Here is a 20,340-nt window from a genome sequence, read left to right as displayed (position 1 = left end):
TGTATAAAATGGATGACTAATAAGAACCTGCTGTATAAAAAAATAAAGTAAAATTCAAAAAAAATTAACATTATAATGTGATCATAACTATGCAAGAAAATATGCAGAGGAAATTCACCAAAATGTAGTTGTCTCTGGAGAGGAGAACATTAGGTGATTTTTTTCCTATTTCTCTGCATTTTCCAGATATCATAGGGTATATTTACTTTTATACTCAATGTTTATTTTTTTTCTCATCATGTAATAGGTTTTTTTTTTAATTGAAGTATAGTTGATTTACAATGTTGTGCCAATCTCTGCTGTACAGCAAAGTGACTCACTTGTATGTAGACTCTCTTTTTTTAATATTCTTTTCCATTATGGTTTATTACAGAATATTGAATATAGTTCCCTATGCTATACAGTAGGACTTTGTTGTTTATCCATCCTATATTTAATAGTTTACATCTGCTAATCCCAAACTCCCAGTCCTTCCCTCCCCCAGCCCCCTACCCCTTGGCAACCACAAGTCTGCTCTCTATGTCTGTGTTCTGTTTTGTAGATAGGCTCATTTGTGTCATATTTTAGATTCCACATATAAGTGACATCATATGGTATTTGTCTTTCTCTTTTTGACTTCACTTCACTTAGTATGATAATCCCTAGTTGCATCCATGTTGCTGCAATGGCATTATTTCGTTGTTTTTTTTTCTTTCTTTAAGCAGAAATTCCTTCCTTCCTCTCTCCCTCCCTTCCTTTCTTTTTGGCTGCACTGGGTCTTTGTTGCTGTGTGAGGGCTTTCTCTAGTTGCGGCGAGCGGGGGCTATTCTTTGTCACGGTGCATGGGCTTCTCATTGCGGTGGCTTCTCTTGTTGCAGAGCACAGCCTCTAGGCATGTGGGCTCAGTAGTTGTGGCTCGTGGTCTCTAGAGCGCAGGCTCAGTAGTTGTGGCGCACGGGCTTAGTTGCTCCACGGCATGTGGGATCTTCCCGGACCAGGGCTCTAACCCGTGTCCCCTGAATTGGCAGGCAGATTCTTAACCACTGAGCCACCAGGGAAATCCTATTTCTTTCTTTTTTATGGCTGAGTAGTATTCCATTGTATATATGTACCAATCTTCTTTATCCATTCATCTGTTGATGGACATTTAGGTTGTTTCCGTGTCTTAGCTATTGTGAACAGTGCTGCTATGAACACAGGGGTGCATTATCTTTTTTAATTATAGTTTTGTCCAGGTATATGCCCAGGAGTGGGACTGCTGGATCATATGGTAATTCTACAATATTTTTAGTTTTCTGAGGAACCTCCACACTGTTCTCCATAGTGGCTGCACCAACTTACATTCCCACCAACAGTGTAGGAGGGTTCCCTTTTCTCCACATCCTCTCCAGCATCTGTTATTTGTAGAGTTTTTTTTTTTAATTTGTTTTTTATTTATTTTTGGCTGTGTTGGGTCTTCGTTGTTGCATGCAGGCTTTTTCTAGTTGTGGCGAGTGGAGGCTACTCTTTGTTGTGGTGCGCGGGCTTCTCACTGTGGTGGCTTCTCTTGTTGCAGAGCACAGGCTCTAGGTACGTGGACTTCAGTAGTTGTGGCACGTGGGCTCAGTAGTTGGGGCTCACGGGCTTTAGAGCGCAGGCTCAGTAGTTGTGGTGCATGGGCTTAGTTGCTCCGCGACATGTGGGATCTTCCCAGATCAGGGCTCGAACCCGTGTCCCCTGCATTGGCAGGCAGATTCTTAACCACTGCGCCACCAGGGAAGCCCTGTAGACTTTTTAATGATGGCCATTCTGACCAGTGTGAGGTGGTACCTCATTGTAGTTTTGATTTGCATTTCTCTAATTATATTTACTTTTATAATGACAAAAATTAACTCTATTCAAAATAATAAACCTAAAACATCAACTTCCATATTATGGCACTGTAAGCCTTTAATGAAATGCTTAACTACACTCTAACACAATAAAGTGGCTAACACGTATGAGCATGTCCCATTTTCTAACTCTATAAACCTCTAGATTTCTCTGCTTCAAAGATTGTTAAGCTTATTTGAAAGCAACCCAGGTATCAAGAAGTGAACTATTGCACATTGTCAGAGTAGCATACTTTTCTATTCTCCTTCCTCCCAGAAACAGACAAATGACCCAGGCTAAGGCAGTCATTGACTCTCATTCCCACGAACATAACAGTTGAGGAGTGGGCTTGTGAAATGGTAAAAAGCAGCTCTTTCTGAATTGCTAAGTTCAGAGGATGTGAATCTGGAGCTGCCTGTGACCATCTTTCCCACTTGACAAGGATAGATAGGAACCTAATCTATAAACAGGACAAAGTTATGCAGAGACAAACAGCTTTACAAGCTCCACAGTCCTGATTCTTACAATTACTGCTTTGAATCTGTGAGCTATCCCAATAATCTTCCAACTCAGCTAAGGGAGCCTGTAAATTCCCTTTTTCTTAAACTAGTTCATGTTGGATTTCTGTCACTTGCAATAGAAAGTTCAGACCCTCACAGCATTACTCCAAATTACCATGCCAACGTAAGCTAGTTAATAAAAATGAAGGTAGCCTATACAGCAGTGGTTCTAAACTTTAGCTGTATCAGATCACCTAAAGGTTGAGGTACCTAGATCATTTATGCAGGTTCTCAGGTGATGCTGCTGCTGCTACTGCTCTGGGGATCACACTTTGAGAACCACAGGATACAACCATCCCTTGAAATCACACAAAAGGTGCTCTCTGCCTTTAAAATACATTTTACTTCAACTTATTTTTTGGAACATGTCATTGAATTTCTAATTAATCTAGGGAATGCTTCCTCTAATCTGTTTTAATACTATGTCTAATCCACATTCTTTCAGAAACCTTAAGTGACATGTTAATAGGCAAGCATATCTTTATCAATCACAGGTTTTTAAAACATAATGGTTTCTGGGCTTCCCTGGTGGCGCAGTGGTTGAGAATCTGCCTGCTAGTGCAGGAGACACGGGTTCGAGCCCTGGTCTGGGAGGATCCCACATGCCGCGGAGCCACGGCTGCTGAGCCTGCGCTTCTGGAGCCTGTGCCCCGCGACGGGAGGGGCCGCGATAGTGAAAGGCCCGCGCACCGCGATGAAGAGTGGCCCCCACTTGCCGCAACTGGAGAAAGCCCTCGCACGAACCAAAGACCCAGCACAGCCAAAAATAAATAAATAAATAAATAAATAAATAAATAAATAAATAAATAAATAAATAAATAAAATTAAAAAAAAAAAAATCTGAGACTCAAATTTAAAAAAAAAAAAAAAACATAATGGTTTCTTTACTTATGATGTCTCACTTCCATTTATTACCACCTTCATTCAGTTACCAGCTTGCAAAGCAAATCATTATATGCAACTAAGAGTAAAGCATCCCAAAAGACATTAGGGTTTTATTAAAAATAGTAAGATAGGGCTTCCCTGGTGGCGCAGTGGTTGAGAATCTGCCTGCCAATGCAGGGGACACGGGTTCGAGCCCTGGTCTGGGAAGATCCCACATGCCACCGAGCAACTAGGCCCGTGAGCCACAACTACTGAGCCTGCGTGTCTGGAGCCTGTGCTCCGCAACAAGAGGGGCCGCGACAGTGAGAGGCCCGCGCACCGCGATGAAGAGTGGCCCCCGCTCGCCGCAACTAGAGAAAGCCCTCACACAGAAACGAAGACCCAACACGGCCAAAAATAAATAAATAAATAAATAAATAAATAAAATAAAAATAGTAAGATATACTGTGCAGTAGAAGCTAACACAACACTGTAAAGCAACTATACTCCAATAAAAATTAATTTAAAAAAAAGTAAGACACCTTCTTTCTAAACCCTCAAACAAGTTTGAAATAGAATTTAAATGGGTTAAAGAGGATGCAATCTCCTTTAAAAGAAAGGTAAATCTCAGATCCCTGAGAGGACCTGATGAAAGAAAGGGAGGGAGGGGAGGAAAGGGGAAAGAAAACAAAGCCAAAGAAGAGTCAAAGATACAAAGACAAATTTATACTGATATAAAATTTAGTGCTAAAACAGTACAGATAAATTACTGATAATATTTTGGTTCTTGGCTAGATGGTAGGTTCGTGAGTGTTTTTTATCTAATTTTTATAACACACATGTATATTACATGTAATGTTTGACATACATGAATATAATATTTTTAAAACTATAAAGAAACAACAACAACAACAACCTGGGAAACATATTCTCAGGTAGACCTGGACAAAAATAAATTGCAAAGTGTACTATTTATCTGAAACTTTCCTACAGTCCTTCTCTTCCAGGAAAGTCCAGTCCCACATACTCACAGATCAATCAAACCTGGGAACAGATTTTAAAACAGTTCTGCTACATTCTAAATGTTTACGACTTTGAGTTATCAGGATTCACTGAATTGTATGTTCAAGTTATTCAATGTATTACTAGAACAGGGCATCTGGCAAATAATTCTATTAGCCTTTTGGTCTAACATTTTCCTTCCAAGAAAAAAGTTGCAACATTTAAAAGTTTGTCTTTCCCAGACAAATCACTCAAAAATTAATAAGGCCGACTAAAAAATGCTTGTTATTCTAATCTAAACTTTCTCTGACACAAAAACTTTTCCACAGGGCTCCTTCTAACAGTCAGTCTCTCCACACCTTCCACAACTGTTCCAAACCTTCTTTTAGAGAGCTCCAGCTTTAAGTTTATTTTTCCTCATACAAATTCCATATTCAACTGTTGGTTTTCCTGACATCTGTGTTAGACTTTAATCTTTCTGACAGTTTTTGGTCAACACAAAAGACCAACACACATTCAGGCTTCTAATTCAGGCCACTGCAATGTAGTATATACATCAAGACAGCATGTCTCTACCGTATAAGCAGGATGGATTTTCCAAGACAACTAAGAGTGATTACTAATAGAACTAGTTATGTTTCTGTTCTTCCCTATTATCCCTCTGTAAATTGCCATTTGTTTTAACTCTATGAATTCTAGTCATACATCTGCTCCCAAAGAGAGTGAGATGCATCTCTAGTACACACTTAAAATACGATGGATGACTGCTTTAATGGTATGAGCAACCTTTTGATCAAAAACTCAGAAACCAGGGCTTCCCTGGTGGCGCAGTGGTTGAGAATCCGCCTGCCAATGCAGGGGACACGGGTTCGATCCCTGGTCCGGGAAGATTCCGCAGGTCACGGAGCAACTAAGCCCGTGCTCCACAACTACTGAGCCTGCGCTCTAGAGCCCGCGAGCTACAACTACTGAGCCTGTGTGCTGCAACTACTGAAGCCCATGCGCCTAGAGCCCATGCTCCACAACAAGAGAAGCCACCACAGTAAGAAGCTGTGCACCGCAACGAAGAGTAGCCCCGACTCGCCGCAACTAGAGAAAGCCAGCATGCAGCAGTGAAGACCCAACACAGCCAAAAATAAATAAATTTTTTTAAAAAAGAGTTGTTATTAAAAACAAACAAACAAACAAAAAACTCAGAAATCATACTAGCCTCTTTGCCACAACTTTCTGTAACTGAGCAGTGAACCCAGTCTTTGGCATCATTCCAATGGAAAAAACAGTTCAGGATTTAGTTGAAAAGAACCTCTAAATCAAGATATTGCCCTTAACTGAAAGTGCTACATAGGCTGTCTTTTGGCGGTTCTTCCAAAGTTCAAAGTCTTCCCTGTCAGAAGTAATCTGAAGATAAGACCATTTCAAAAACACATACCCGTTTTTCCCCCTATGGCACCTCAACCACCCCTACTCTTTCTTCTGGAAACTGCCCCCTTCTACCTTTTTTTACTCCCCCAGTCTATCTTTAATTCATCCCCATAGTTTTACCAGTCATGGTATATAGCATGATACTTCTCCCTGACTAAGTAGCCATTCAAAGTTCTTTGCTGGAAAATTTGAAAATGAAACTGAGAAAGAAGTGGCAGGCACTCTTTGAATGCCTCAACTATTTTATAAATAAAGCTCAGGAGAAGTTAGGGACCAAGTGAATGAAGCTTATCTGGAAAGGTTTTAAAATGAAGCAAATAACGCAGAGAAGACAGACAAGAGACAGAAAAAAATATTCTCATGTTCCAATTATTCTTAAAGTTTAATCACACTCCTGACCTCTGTTGTTAAGACAACTCCCTATCCCCACAATACTTAAATAAATTCCATTATGGACTAGTATGAGTTGGAGTTCTGTTTAAGCCAGAGTCCTAATTAATAGTTTCTCTCGGGGCTTCCCTGGTGGCGCAGTGGTTGAGAATCTGCCTGCCAATGCAGGGGACGCGGGTTCGAGCCCTGGTCTGAGAAGATCCCACATGCCGCGGAGCGGCTGGGCCCGTGAGCCACAATTACTGAGCCTGCGCGTCTGGAGCCTGTGCTCCGCAACAAGAGAGGCCGCGATAGTGAGAGGCCCGCGCACCGCGATGAAGAGTGGCCCCCGCTCTCCACAACTAGAGAAAGCCCTCGCACAGAAACGAAAACCCAACACAGCCATAAATAAATAAATAAATAAATAAATAAAAAATAAAAAAAATAAAAAAAATAAAGTTTCTCTCATCAACCCTGTAGTTAATATTTTTAGAGGCAAACTAAATAATAAGGTAAATAATTCTCATATATTTACCCCTCTCTATTCCCTAGCACTAGAAAGCGATATTTTTCAATGATCTTTTAAATGTTTTTCTTAATTTTGGAGATCCAATACATGCTACTTCTATATCTGAGATACAAAGTTTAAGAATAAATATGATCTTAATCCATTAAAAAAAAAAGATTTAAATTGGATTCACAATTGAAGTTAAACTCAATGTTTAAAGTTTCTGTTTCAACTAGGAAAGTCAAGTTCCCCTAAACCAGAAACATTTAAAAAATAAATGTAGGCTGAGGGGAAGATTTGAGAAAGAAATGAATCTTATTTATAATTAAAGCGGTGCCATTCTTCACTGACTTTTAAACTGTGTATTTTAAACTGTATAGTGTACCTCTCAACTATTTCAAACACTTTAGTTAGTAATGCATACATTTCCCAATACAGGATAAAAGTTCAGGATTCTTGTTCCCAGGGTAGAAAAACAATTTACCATAAGTGATACTAAGAGTCCTGCAATTTAGGAAAATTCATCAATAATGTCCACTTTTATTTGGTGGTCCCTTTAACTAGAAGCAGAATAAGCAAAAAGGTAAGGTATCAAATATGAGGCCAAACTTGACCGCCAGCCAGTAATAGAAGATCAGCAGGGACTTCCCTGGTGGTCCAGTGGTTAAGACTCTGTGCTTCCACTGCAGGGGGCACGGGTTTGATCCCTGGTCAGGGAACTAGGATCCCGCATGCTGCGCGGCACGGCCAAAAAAAAAAAAAAAAAAAACAGCAGTACTTCAGATGAAAGTGCCTTGGAGGATGCCTGACACATCGAAGACACTTAAGACATGTTACTTTTGAATGTGGGGCAAGAGCTCAAGAATAGCTGGATATGTTGCCAAGGGTGTCTCAAGGGACATGGAAAAAGAAAAGACTTGGAGAGTTGTGGGAAGCCCAGGCAACCTCAACCCTGGGCTAAGGCAGTGAGAAGGACCAAGCAGCCCAATCTACTAGCAAACAAATGCACAGTCTTTGTAATTTAGGAATTTGAGTGGGAGAAGAAAGTGGACAGAGGCAGTGGAAGGGAAGAAGGAAAAGAAGTAAACATTAAATTATACATGCTTTCCTTGTTGCTTATAAATGCTGGTATTTCCAAATATTAACAAAGTCTATACATTTCTCATTTGAATAATTTGCAGTATTTTCTCTTGGTTGTATAAACTGGTTATATTAATGAAACTATGTATTTCATAACATGAATATCAATAAATATTGGTTAGAATATTAAAAAACAGCAGTAATATAAAAAGCAGCTATTCTTTAGAGACAAACTGCTTTTTTTTAAATTTATTTATTATTTTTGGCTGCGCTGGGTCTTCGTTGTTGCACGCAGGTTTTCTCTAGTCGCGGCACGTGGGGGCTACTCTTCGTTGTGGTGTGCAGCCTTCTCATTGTGGTGGCTCTGTGGTTGCAGAGCACGGGCTCTAGGCGCACGGGCTTCTGTAGTTGTGGCTCGCGGGCTCAGTAGTTGTGGCTTGCAGGCTCTAGAGCACAGGCTCAGTAGTTGTGGCGCATGGGCTTAGTTGCTCCGCAGCACGTGGGATCTTCCCGGACCTGAGCTCGAACTGGTGTCCCCTGCATTAGCAGCGGATTCTTAACCACTGTGCCACCACGGATAGAGACCTAAACTCTTAAAACTAGGTTTGTTTTCTAATTTGGAGAGTGCTAAACATAAATATGGGGAAGTTTAAAGCCTAATTTCTAAGTTTAAAGAATATACTTGGGGGCTTCCCTGGTGGCGCAGTGGTTGAGAATCTGCCTGCTAATGCAGGGGACACGGGTTCGAGCCCTGGTCTGGGAAGATCCCACATGCCGCGGAGCGGCTGGGCCCGTGAGCCACAATTGCTGAGCCTGCGCGTCTGGAGCCTGTGCCCCGCGACGGGAGGGGCCGCGATAGAGAAAGGCCCGCGCACCGCGATGAAGGGCGGTCCCCGCACCGCGATGAAGAGTGGCCCCCGCTTGCCGCAACTGGAGAAAGCCCTCGCACGAACCGAAGACCCAACACAGCCAAAAATAAATAAATAAATAAATAAATAAATAAATAAATAAATAAGAAAATCCTTTAAAAAAAAAATTTTATTAAAAAAAAAAAAAAAAAGAATATACTTGGATATATATGTAAAAAGTTTAAAACTTTATATAGTAATTAAAAGAACTCAAAAAATGTTAACAACTATCTGAGAGTTGGGATCACAGTCAGTTCTATTCACTCAACTTCTGCATTTTAATAAACATTTTTAATAGAAAATTTGTATTTCTATAAATAAATAAGCGAGCTAAAAAACGAAGTCAAAGTAGCACTGAAGTGAAGAGACAAATTCAAATCATAGACAGAGATAGCAAAATCCAAATGATCAACCACACCTCTACTAGTTGGCATAATACCACCATCAATCCCTTTTGCTCCAAAACAAATTGCATCTATTTTTGATTTTCAGAGGAAGTCCTGAAAAGGCAACTGTAGTGTCTTCGCCACCACCCTTAGGATACAAGTGTAAAATAAAATCTCGTACAATATACATTTTAGATTTTTTTAAGCTTAAGTAAGGAATATGTGGTGAAGCAAACTATTCCAAAAGCATAGCTTTCAATGAAACTTCATTAAAGACTGAATTTTTAAAGCAAGCTATACTACTTGAAAAATTATCATTTAGAAAGAAAGAGCATTCCGTTTAGAAAAGGACCTTTTCATACAAACAAGAACCAATCACAGGAAGCAACAGAAAAATTATCTCATTTGCAACAGCAACAAATATGTTAATTACCTGGGAACAAACTAAGAAAACTTTAAATTGACCCTAAAATTAACTCAAAATGTAGCAAAGATTATTATGAAATTTAAAACTATAAACCTCTTAGGAAAAAAAGAGGTGTAAATCTTCATAACCTTGATTAGGCAATTATACATACACCTAGACAACAATTTCTTAGATATAACACCTAAAGCACAAGAAGCCAAGGAAAAAATTAAATTGGACTTCATCAAAATTTAAAACTTTCATTCTTCAGCAAAGTGAAAAGACAACCTACAGAATGGGAAAAAAATTATAAATCATATCTCTAACAAAAGTTTAATACCCAGAATATATACAGAACTCTTAGAACCCAACAGTAAAAATAATTAAAAATACTCCATTTTTTAAATGGGAAAAGGATTTGAAGAGACATTTCTCCAAAGAAGATACAAATGGCCAATAAGTACATGAAAAAACACTCAACATCATTAATCACTATGGTAATGCAAATCAAATACCACAATGAGATATCACTTCACAGCCCCTAGGACAGCTGTAGTAAAAAAGAAAATAAGTGTTGACAAGGATGTGAAGAAACTGGAACTCTCATACACTGCTGATGGGAATGTAAAATGGTGTAGCTACTTTGGAAAACAGTTTTTCAGTTCCTAAAAACATAGAGTTACCATATGACCCAACAATTCCATTCCTAAGTCTATACCCAAAACAAATGAAAGCACATATCCACAGAAATATTTGTATATGAATGTTCATAGCAGCATTATTAATAATAGCCAAAAAGGTGGAAGCAACCCAAATGTCCATCAAATGATGAATAAATAAAATATGATATATTCATACAATGGAATGTTATTTGGTCATAAAAAGAAATGAAGTACTGATACATGGTATAACGCAAATGAACCTCGAAAACATTATGTTAAGTGAAAAAATCTACAGACATAAAAAGTACATTAGTGGTTGCCTAGGGCTGGGGGAGGGGGAGGAGAGTGATTGCTAATGGATCTGATGTTTCTTTTTGGAGTAATAAAAAAAGAAGTACTAAAATTGATTGTTATGATGGTTACACCAACTCTGTGCATGTATTAAAAGCACTTTAAGAGGTAAATTGTATGGTATGTGAACTGTATCTCAATAAAGCTATTTTAAAAACAGCTTAAAAAACTCCTGGTAAATCCAGGAGTAGGGATGCTGGGTTGTATGGTAAGCATATGTTTACCTTTATAAAGAACTGCCAAATGTTAAAGTCACTATACCATTTGCACTGCCATCAGCAACGGATGAAAGCTCCAACTGCTCCACATTCTTTTTTTTTTTTAATTTTTAAATTTATTTATTTATTTTTGGCTGTGTTGGGTCTTCGTTTCTGTGCGAGGGCTTTCTCCAGTTTCGGCAAGTGGGGGCCACTCTTCATCGCGGTGCGCAGGCCTCTCACTGTCGCGGCCTCTCCCGTTGTGGAGCACAGGCTCCAGATGCGCAGGCTCAGTAGTTGTGGCTCACGGGCTTAGTTGCTCCGTGGCATGTGGGAACTTCCCCGACCAGGGCTCGAACCCGTGTCCCCTGCATTGGCAGGCAGATTCTTAACCACTGCGCCACCAGGGAAGCCCGCTCCACATTCTTATCAGCATTTGGTATTGTTATTTTTCCTTTTTTCCTTCATTCTTCTTAATGTCTCAATTAATTTTCTCACTTAAGTGTATACTGGTATCTCAGTGTGGTTTTAATTTGCAATTCTGCAATTACTAATGATGTTTAATATCTTCTGGTATATTTATTTGCTGTCCGTAGGTCTTTTTGGTAAAGTTTCTACTTAAATCTTCTGTCAAATTTTTATTAGGTTGTTCACTTACTACTGAATTTTGTGAGTTCTTTATATATTCTGGATACAAGTCTTTTGTCAGATATGTGTTAGGGGAATATTAACTCCCAGTCTGTGACTTGTCTTTTCATTCTCATAACACTGTTCCAAACAGCAGAAGTTCTTAATTTTGATGAAGTTGAATTTATCAATTTATTCATTTATGGATCATGCTTTTGGTGTCTAATTTTTTGGTGATTAAAAAAAAAAATCTTTGCCTGATCCAAGGTCTCAAAAAGATTTTGTCTTATATTTTCTTCAAGTTATTTTCTAGCTTTAGGTCATATCTCGAGGTCTACGAACGACTTTGAACTAGTTTTTGCACAGACGGTGAGGAATTTTTGCACTGAGGCTATAATAAAGAAAAGTATTCTATTTTGACGTTTGAGTGCTCATTGCCTTAAAGCCCCACTTCCCTCTCCCTTTTGCCCCACATCTGGATAAGTCAGTAAGAAAGCCCAGCCATTGCCTCCTTGGGCGTCAGTGGGAAGCTAAAACCATGTAAATCCCACACATGGGAACTATCACACTCCTTCTGGCCACAATAAAAATTAAACCCAACCGCCCTTCTTCACTTTTGCTTCATTCTGGACTAAACCTAAGACCTCTCCGTGAGGAATCCTTTTTCAGTTGACTGTGTGAATAAACTTTATTTCATATTTCATATCCATTGGTGCCTTTGTGTCATCTGTCCCAAGATTTATATAAATTTCTGGGCAAGGGGCTGCCCAGTGTCCAACAGAGGATATCAGACGCCCAAATAAGACAGTTTTTGCATATGAACGTCTAACTATTCCAGATTATCCTTTCTCTATTGAATTGCCTTAATACCCTTGTCAAAAACGAACTGACCATTTTGTGTCTGAATTCTCTGTTTTGTTCCATTGATCTATCTTTTCTCTATCTTTACCCTTGAGTACCGCAGCAACGTAAGTTGAAATCAGGAGTTTCCCAACTTTTTTGTTCTTTTTCAACATTATTTTACCTTTTTCTAGTTCCTCTGTTTTTCCATATCAATTTTAGAATCAGCTTATTACTTTCTGTAAGAAACCCTGCTAGGATTTGGACTGGAATTGCATTGAATCTATAGATCAGCTTGGACGAATGGTTGTCTTAACAATATTGCCTTCCAATCCATGAATATGGCATATCTCTCCATTTATTTAGGTCTTCTTTGGTTTCTTCCACCAGTGTCTTATAATTTTCATTATACAAATCTTGCACATGTCTTGTAAAGCTAATACTAAATATTTCATAGGTTTTGGTGCTATTGAGATGGTACTTTTAAATTTTAATTTCCAATTGTTCATTGTTATTATATAGAAATACAACTGATTGTTATGTATTGACATTCTGTCCTTCAACCTTGCAGAATTCACTTATTAGGGCTGGAGCTTTCTGAACAATCTTTCCGATTTTCTGCATAGACATTCTGTCCATGATTAGAGACAGTTCCTGCTCTTTGAAACACACTGTTAAAACAATGAATACAAGCCACAATCTGGGAAGAAATATTTCCCTATAACATATGTTACTATTCCACTACTAGATATTTATGCAAGAGAAAAGAAAGTATATATTCCTCCAAAGACTTATCTGCGAATTGCGAATGCTCACTGCAACTCTGTTTATAATAATTAAAAGCTGGAAACAACCCAAATGTCCATCAATTCGTACACGGAAAAAAAAAAGTTTTGTGGTATATCCATACAATATAATACTACTCAACAATAAAAAGGAACGAACACATAACAACGTGGATGAATTTCAAAATAATTATGCTGAGTTTAAGAAGCTGGACACCCTCCTCCCCACTGCACAAAGTACATACTATATGAGTCCATTTACAGAAAACTCTCAAAAATACAAACAAATCTTAAGTGTCAGAAAAAGATCAATGGTTACCTGGGGATGAGGAAAGGGCAGGAAGGAGCAGGAGGGAGGGATTACAAAGAGTCATGAGGAAACTCTTGAAGGTGTTGAAAATGTTCCTTATCTTGACAGTGTTGACAATCTCATGGGTATATACTTTTGTCAAAACATACCAATTGCACACTGTAAATGTGTGCAGTTTACTGTATATCCATTATACCTCGATAAAGTTGTTACAGTATACCAATTACTTTATTAGTAATCACCCTTATTATGTCATATGTTAGTGTTTTTATTTACCTATAAAACATTATCACTTGGTAGCTATGATTACTGTTCACAAATATCATTAAGATTTTTTTATTCAAACAGTAAATTGAGATCTATTCTCAAAATACCTTTGAGGTTTAAAGACTGGTAAATTTGAGAGTATGCAAATTTGAGAATGTCTTCAAGCAACTTTTGAATATGAATAAACTCTTGTCTGGGTTTAAAAAAAGGGGGGAGTTTGTTGGAACAAGAGGGCAAGAACAAAGGCCATATGTATACAGCAAGTAATGCTTTGAGGACCTAAATTCAACAACTAGGTTTAAGAAGCATTAAAATAGGGGCTTCCCTGGTGGCACAATGGTTGAGAGTCTGCCTGCCAATGCAGGGGACACGGGTTCGAGCCCTGGTCTGGGAGGATCCCACATGCCGCGGAGCAACTGGGCCCGTGAGCCACAATTGCTGAGCCTGCGCGTCTGGGGCCTGTGCTCCGCAGCAAGAGAGGCTGCAATAATGAGAGGCCCGCGCACCGCGATGAGGAGTGGCCCCCACTTGCCGCAACTGGAGAGAGCCCTCGCACAGAAACGAAGACCCAACACAGCCATAAATAAATAAATAAATAAATAAAATTTAAAAAAAAAAAAAAAAAAAAGAAGCATTAAAATAATCATTTATTGATCATTGTTTGAAAGAATCAGACCTGAAAATCCAGTTAATATAAGATTAGAGTGTAAGAGAAGTCTTGAGCCTACTTAAAACCAGTTAATCAATATTTACTAAACACTCTCAAATAAAACAAGCATATAAATCTGTGTAGCTGTCCTCTATTCTGTATGTTAATTCAAACATGTTGTTATCATGATTCTTCCAGCACAATGTTCAGAACATAGTAACAGATGCTAATACTTAATGATCACAATATTGAATCAAGGAAAACACCTTTTTCTCTCATTCTCTAAAACTAAACATACTTTGTACACAAATTTCCCTTTGTAACAGAAATTCTTAAAATTTTTCAGAAAACAGTTCATGGTTGAAAAGCTTGAGAAATTATAAGGGCAATAGTGCGAGGTACTGAGGTGAAAAACCTTAAAAAATATAGATTCAGAAAAACAGAAAATAGATTAAAATAGACATCTGAAAATTAGTGATTAATACTTTACAAGTTTCTATTTCTATTACTTACTCCCCAGAAACTTTACAAAAGCATCTTCTCCCAAAATTTTTACAACACGCTTATAGAATCCATTTCTTCACTGCTATAGACATAACAGAAGATTCTTCCATTTGATGCTTCATCTCAATGTTCACTGTTGACTACTAATTTTGACTACTAATTCTTGGGCAAATTACTTGACTTGGAATCTCAGTTTCTTTATTTGTAAAATGGGGATGATATAAAACCACCTCACAGAATTATTTTAAAGATTAAATTATATAATATTATGAAACAACACTTTATAAATTGTAAAGTGCTTTAGTTGTTATCAGGTTGATTAAAAAATCTTATCAGAGCCCAATCCAATCCCCTAGAAAATTCACTTAGTGGGAAGAAAAAAGTACTGACATAAGAATTTTATTGTCATGTTCTTTCTTTTCCTAAAAAAAAAAAAAAAAAGTACAGCTAGAAAGAAAACTGGTTAAAGTTTACTGTAGCTAAACAGGTAGATAAAATTAAGCACTAAATTACAGCCTTCTCTTCACACTACTTATAATGAAGAAATAGCTCAAATGCTCAACAAGAAAGGCTGAGTATATTACTTTGATATAATATCACTATTTAAGTGAAAAATATGTAAACCAAAACATGAACACATTTATATAAAACACTAAGCAGGAAGGGGAAGAAGTCCAAGATAGTACTCATTCACTGATGACAACTATGTAAGAAGCATGAATCTCTATATTGTATTTTTTGCCAATACACAACCAAATATACTAATAGTCATACTGATCATCCAAAGCAACATCAGGAAAAGGAATGTTTTTCATTATATCAAGTTCAAAACCGCTGGAGTAACCTTAATGAAGTCCTTTGAGAGTCATTAGTTTTTATTGAGGCACAATATTTGGCTAGAAGAAAACTAATGAGAGGACACCTTTAATTTATACAAATAAATTTCACTGAGTAGAAACACAAATGAAACTTTAACTAATGAAGCTTTCACAAATACACATACACACTTTATTTGGCTTGTCTCTTACACATTCATTTTTTATGCACACACACACACACACACACACCCATTATGTAATTATAAGATTCAAGATCTCACTGTCAGAAGAGCAATAAAGTGTAATGCCAAGGGCCTGTGCAATTTACTTTTCTTTACCTTAAAGTATTTTCCACTTTCAGAGTAGAACCAAAGATATGTTACAACATATAAGGGGTTGGGGTAGGCCAGTATGATGTACGACTGCCTAGGCAATTTAGCAATTCAACAATTCTCCAACTTACTCACTTTTGTTAAAACCCTTTTAGCAAAAGTTTATTAGGGTCATCTATACAGTCAAGTCCAGTCAGACTTACAAGCCCAGCTCAATTTTCAAAAATATTCAAGAAACCCTGCCTCAAGATACCTAGATGCCCTTACTCCATACCTTTTACTTTTTGGTTCTTGTAGGGTTAGGGTTTTGCAGTTTATAAATGCACTTGTGGAGGGAGAGAGTATGTGTAAATGCTAATTAAAATTCTACACAGATGTGTGTACTTGCATTCTCGGACCCAGGGCCCACACCTTCTGTCAGATTCTCAATGGACTTCATGACCTCAAAATAGGTTGAGAACTACTACTATGTATCTCATAGGGACACTTTCCAAATCTAAGAGATGTAATTACATCCCTCCCAGTTAATAACTGCTACGTAAAATAAGGCATTCCTTCCACAGAAATGAAGGCTCACAAGCTTTATGGCTGCATCCCTGGAATAAAAGCAGGAGCTTGAACACATTTGCCCTATGAAAGATACTGCTTGTCAGTATACAACCCACTCTGCACTATTAGAAAAGGTTAACACCTCCTTACCAAAAAGCCAAGATTCCCCTGTGACAACCTGGACTACCCTGGTAATACAAAGCTTTCTTTTTTCAATAGTCTTTTACACTGTCTAAACTTTTCTGCAATAAATTAAAGTTGTACACATTTTTTCATCTTTTTTTTTTGTTACTACTTTAGTTACCAAAATACAAAATGGCCAATACAATTATCCGCTCACCAAAATCCTTGATTTTCAGTACTTCAAAATAAAACTCATTTTAAGATATCAAAGCATTATTCACCTAAAGACACAGAGTAGTCCTCTTCCTAGTAACTGTGTTAAATCTATAAGAATCATTTGTGGGCTTCCCTGGTGGCGCAGTGGTTAAGAATCTGCCTGCCACTGCAGGGGACACGGGTTTGAGCCCTGGTCTGGGAAGATCCCACATGCCGCGGAGCAACAAAGCCCGTGAGCCACAACTACTGAAGCCCGCGCGCCTAGAGCCCATGCTCCACAGCAAGAGAAGCCACCGCAATGAGAAGCCCACGCACCGCAACGAAGAGTAGCCCCAGCTCGCCGCAACTAGAGAAAAGCCCGCGCACAGCAACGAAGACCCAAGGCAGCCAAAAATAAATAAACAAAATAAAATACATTTTTTTAAAAAAAGAGTCATTTGCCATCAGCCATCTAAAATACTGGCAGGACTTAAAGCATAATGTACCAAAACCAAAACTGACATGACTTTCAAAGGTAAGTGATAAAACTTTCTATGCTTCCCACAGAAAGAAAAGATAAAATTTGAAATTCATCGTTAAGATTTAGAAATCATATTCACAGGCTAAGTGTCAAAGTTAAAGAAAAATCGCTGAATGTCTAAATTTTAAATCAAGGCAAAAAACCTTATTCACGGTTGTTCACTTTCAGCTTCTTAAATATTTCCTCCTTAACGTATCCATTTTTTCCATAGATACTTGATCAGAAAAATCCCTTCTAAATGTTTTATAAATTAAATTCCAGTGTTCCTGCTATGAGGACTGAATATTTCATCAGATTATTTTAGGAAAAGACTAGCCTCATTCATAAGCTACATCTAAATCTAAAAAGGGAAATACGTTTCTTCCCCGAACCTATTAAAAAAAAAAAAAAAGGCAAAAGTTGATGAAAGAACACTGCTGCCACGTCTTTTCCCTTCCCCCACTCAGTAGTGGCTATTTCATCCCTTCAGAGTGCATTCCAAGGGAAAGTCCATAGCTCTCAGAGAAACCAGAAACAGTTAAGTCGAAATTGGCAAGCCGCTTCGGCCTTTTCGATCAATTCCTAAAAGGAGATCTAGTTTCTTCTTCATCCCTTTCTTAAAGCAAACAGTGCAAAATTCCAAGTCTTCACCACTCCACCCGGAACGCCTAAATTGTTAGTGTCTAAAAACTGATTGTATTTAATACAATCGATTATTTAGGAGAAATGGTCCCATACTTATGGAACCATTCTTCCTCCCCCTTAAAACATACAGCTGGGGGCCATCCACGTAACTCTAAGTTCTCACACAGCCAAAGAATTCCATTTACTGATGTGGACTTTTAAAAGCAGCAAACTTGGCGGAGAGAAAGAGAGGGGGAGGGGAGAAGCTCTTGTGCCTTTAAAAAATTTATGTGGCAGAAGAAGGAAGGAAGAAGATCAGCTTCCCAGTTGACTGGAGGATCTGACAGCGGACTTCCTCAACCAAGCCGCCCGAAACTCGCCGCCCGGGGCTACCTCCAGCTGCTCCGGCAGCACCGCTGCGCGCAACAGATGAGTAAAGCCTGAACTTCTCCGCGTAGGTCCTCTTCCCAGACCCCACGACTCTTCGGCAGGATAAAAATGCCCGAGCGCTTCCCCATCAGCTATAAGCTTTAAAAACCGCTCTCCATTGCCACACGCTAACCATCTGCTGCTGTGGAGGCCGAAAACCCTCGCGTACTCCTCAGCTTTTTAGGCAGGACCAGGTAGGAGAGGAGCTCGGAAAACTCAACAGGGTGATTCCTCCCCAGGAAGGAATATTCAAGAAAGTGCTGGTCCCCGGGGCGGAGACTGATGCTGCCGCAGCCCCAACAGTCGGGGGCGCCAACCTGGGAGGCGGTGGGAAGAGGAGCACGGAGGAGGGCAGAAGGACCTCTGGGGCACCCAGGAGACGCGGGGCGCAGGACGAGGGGCCGAGTCTCCAGGGGAGAAGGTACTGAGCCAGTAGTAGTAAACTGGGGGAGCCTCCCCCTGCCCCCGAGCCATACCACGAGAGGGGGCAGGGACCAGACCACCAGAGCCATCCGAGAAGGGCCACGGCTGCCCAAGGACTTAAGCCTCAGTCCCCAAGGTCGGAGGAGCGTCTCACCTGGGAAGTGGCACGGGAGGGCTGCGCGTTCTTCAGTCCCCGGTCGCCTGCGCTCGGCCAGCTAACTAAACCCTTCCCTCAGCCCGCTGGCGGCGCGACTGGGCAGCAGAGGGAGCCAGTTAGCCCTTTTATAACCTCCAGGCTGCGACGGCTGCGCTGAGGAGGAGGCGACTGCAACCCTCGCTACGTGAGCTCGATCACACCAGCGTCCCGGCGTCTGCGCAGGCGCCCAGCCCGGGCCCTCTCCACCCCTACCCGCGGCCCACGCCCCACGCCCAGGACTCCGCACCAGCTGGTGGAGTCTGAGGCCCAGAGGAGGGGCCGGCGGGCGCGCCTGTGATGTAACGCGCCTGCGCGGGGTTCTCACCACGCCACCGTCACCGTGGTTACCTCGGATTTGCCCCGCTTCTTTCAACAGGTTGTTTAGCGCCTGAATTTTGGGATCAGCCCCAGTCAGGCCTGAACAACGAAACCACCAGCGAGGAAATATCTTAAATTTGAGAAGAGGAACATGGAAGCGTAGGAAATAAAGCAGAAAAGACGTATCGGGTGGAAAATAACACTACATCCTGTATTGATATCTCAGCTGTCTTGGCCCTGAGGCTTTTTGCTTTACTAACCTCCCTCTCTTACCTACACTCTTTTTATGTGAATCTCGCTCTATTGCCCATTTTTATACTTTAATCGGTAGATAATGGACTGCGTGCTCCAGAGATTTTCTGGGTTCAATTTACGGCTCAGTCCCGTAAAACTTTGGGCATTAACCTCTCCGTATGTCAGTTTCCTCATCTGCAAAATGAAAATGACGGTAGGTACCTCACAGTACCTACCTCATTGTTGTGAGAATTAAATGAGATAATGTATGTAAAGCACTTAGCCCATGCCTAGCACACAGAAAGGGCTTGGTAAGCATTAGATGGTGTTGTAGCATATAAGGAACCCAGTGTTGTGTTTAGTCTAATATTTGCCTTAGTCATTATAATTCTGAAAGAAGAAAGCCTTACTATCAGGGAGCAGACAACGTAGGAGATATTTTTTCCCTTGTCAGCGAATGGGAAGAAAGACTTCTCTAAGACTTGTTAATCATTAAAATGTTATAAGTCATAATTCTAGTTATTACTTTAAAATGTATATCTCAGAAGTAACTAAATTTCCTTGTCAATTGCATTATTATGAACTTTCATCAAATCTTTAACCGTGGTCATTTTTAAGTCTTTTGTCATTTACAGACAGTTCTGGGTGTACTCTGATGCTTTTGCAAAAATGTTCCTATAAAAGGGTTTCATCTTCAAGGAATTCATGGAAAAGACTCTGACAAGTACAGGTTTCTGGTAACTGACTAAACTGCTGAACTGAATGAATAAGCATTTTCAGAACTCTAATGGAAAACTGATGAATTCATAAAAGTGCTAACAAAATATCAAGATAAAAAAAAATTAATTACATGGGACTGAGTGAACTGATGAGGATGAGTATAAATTTTGTGACTTTCTGTTTGAATAAAAAAAAAATATCCCACAAGGACTCAGAGGCAAAAAATATACAAATCAATTTTCACTGCAAAGTAAAGGAGCTGTTACAGTGGAGGATTACTGGACTGAATGTCAATATTATGACATAGTATGTGTGTGTTTTGTGTTTGGTAA

At 39.5% G+C, this 20,340-nt stretch overlaps 1 protein-coding gene across 3 annotated transcripts in view; it reads right to left on the bottom strand.

Moving 5' to 3' along the window:
• The window catches only part of P4HA1 (prolyl 4-hydroxylase subunit alpha 1), an 86,961-nt gene extending 68,081 nt beyond the window's left edge, over nucleotides 1-18,880 (bottom strand). Inside the window, exon 1 of one of the 3 annotated variants that reach the window (XM_007167686.3) lies at nucleotides 18,695-18,880. The gene's annotated coding sequence lies outside the window, so the exon portion shown is untranslated. Of the gene's footprint in view, nucleotides 1-18,081; nucleotides 18,306-18,694 lie in introns of those variants that run through there. The other 2 variants (XM_007167685.3, XM_057530361.1) reach the window with 2 other exon arrangements.
• Nucleotides 18,881-20,340: the final 1,460 nt, after the last annotated feature.

Source organism: Balaenoptera acutorostrata, chromosome 16 (assembly GCF_949987535.1).
Source record: "Balaenoptera acutorostrata chromosome 16, mBalAcu1.1, whole genome shotgun sequence".
Lineage (NCBI taxonomy): Eukaryota > Metazoa > Chordata > Mammalia > Artiodactyla > Balaenopteridae > Balaenoptera > Balaenoptera acutorostrata.
This window is presented reverse-complemented; position numbering and strand designations above follow the sequence as displayed.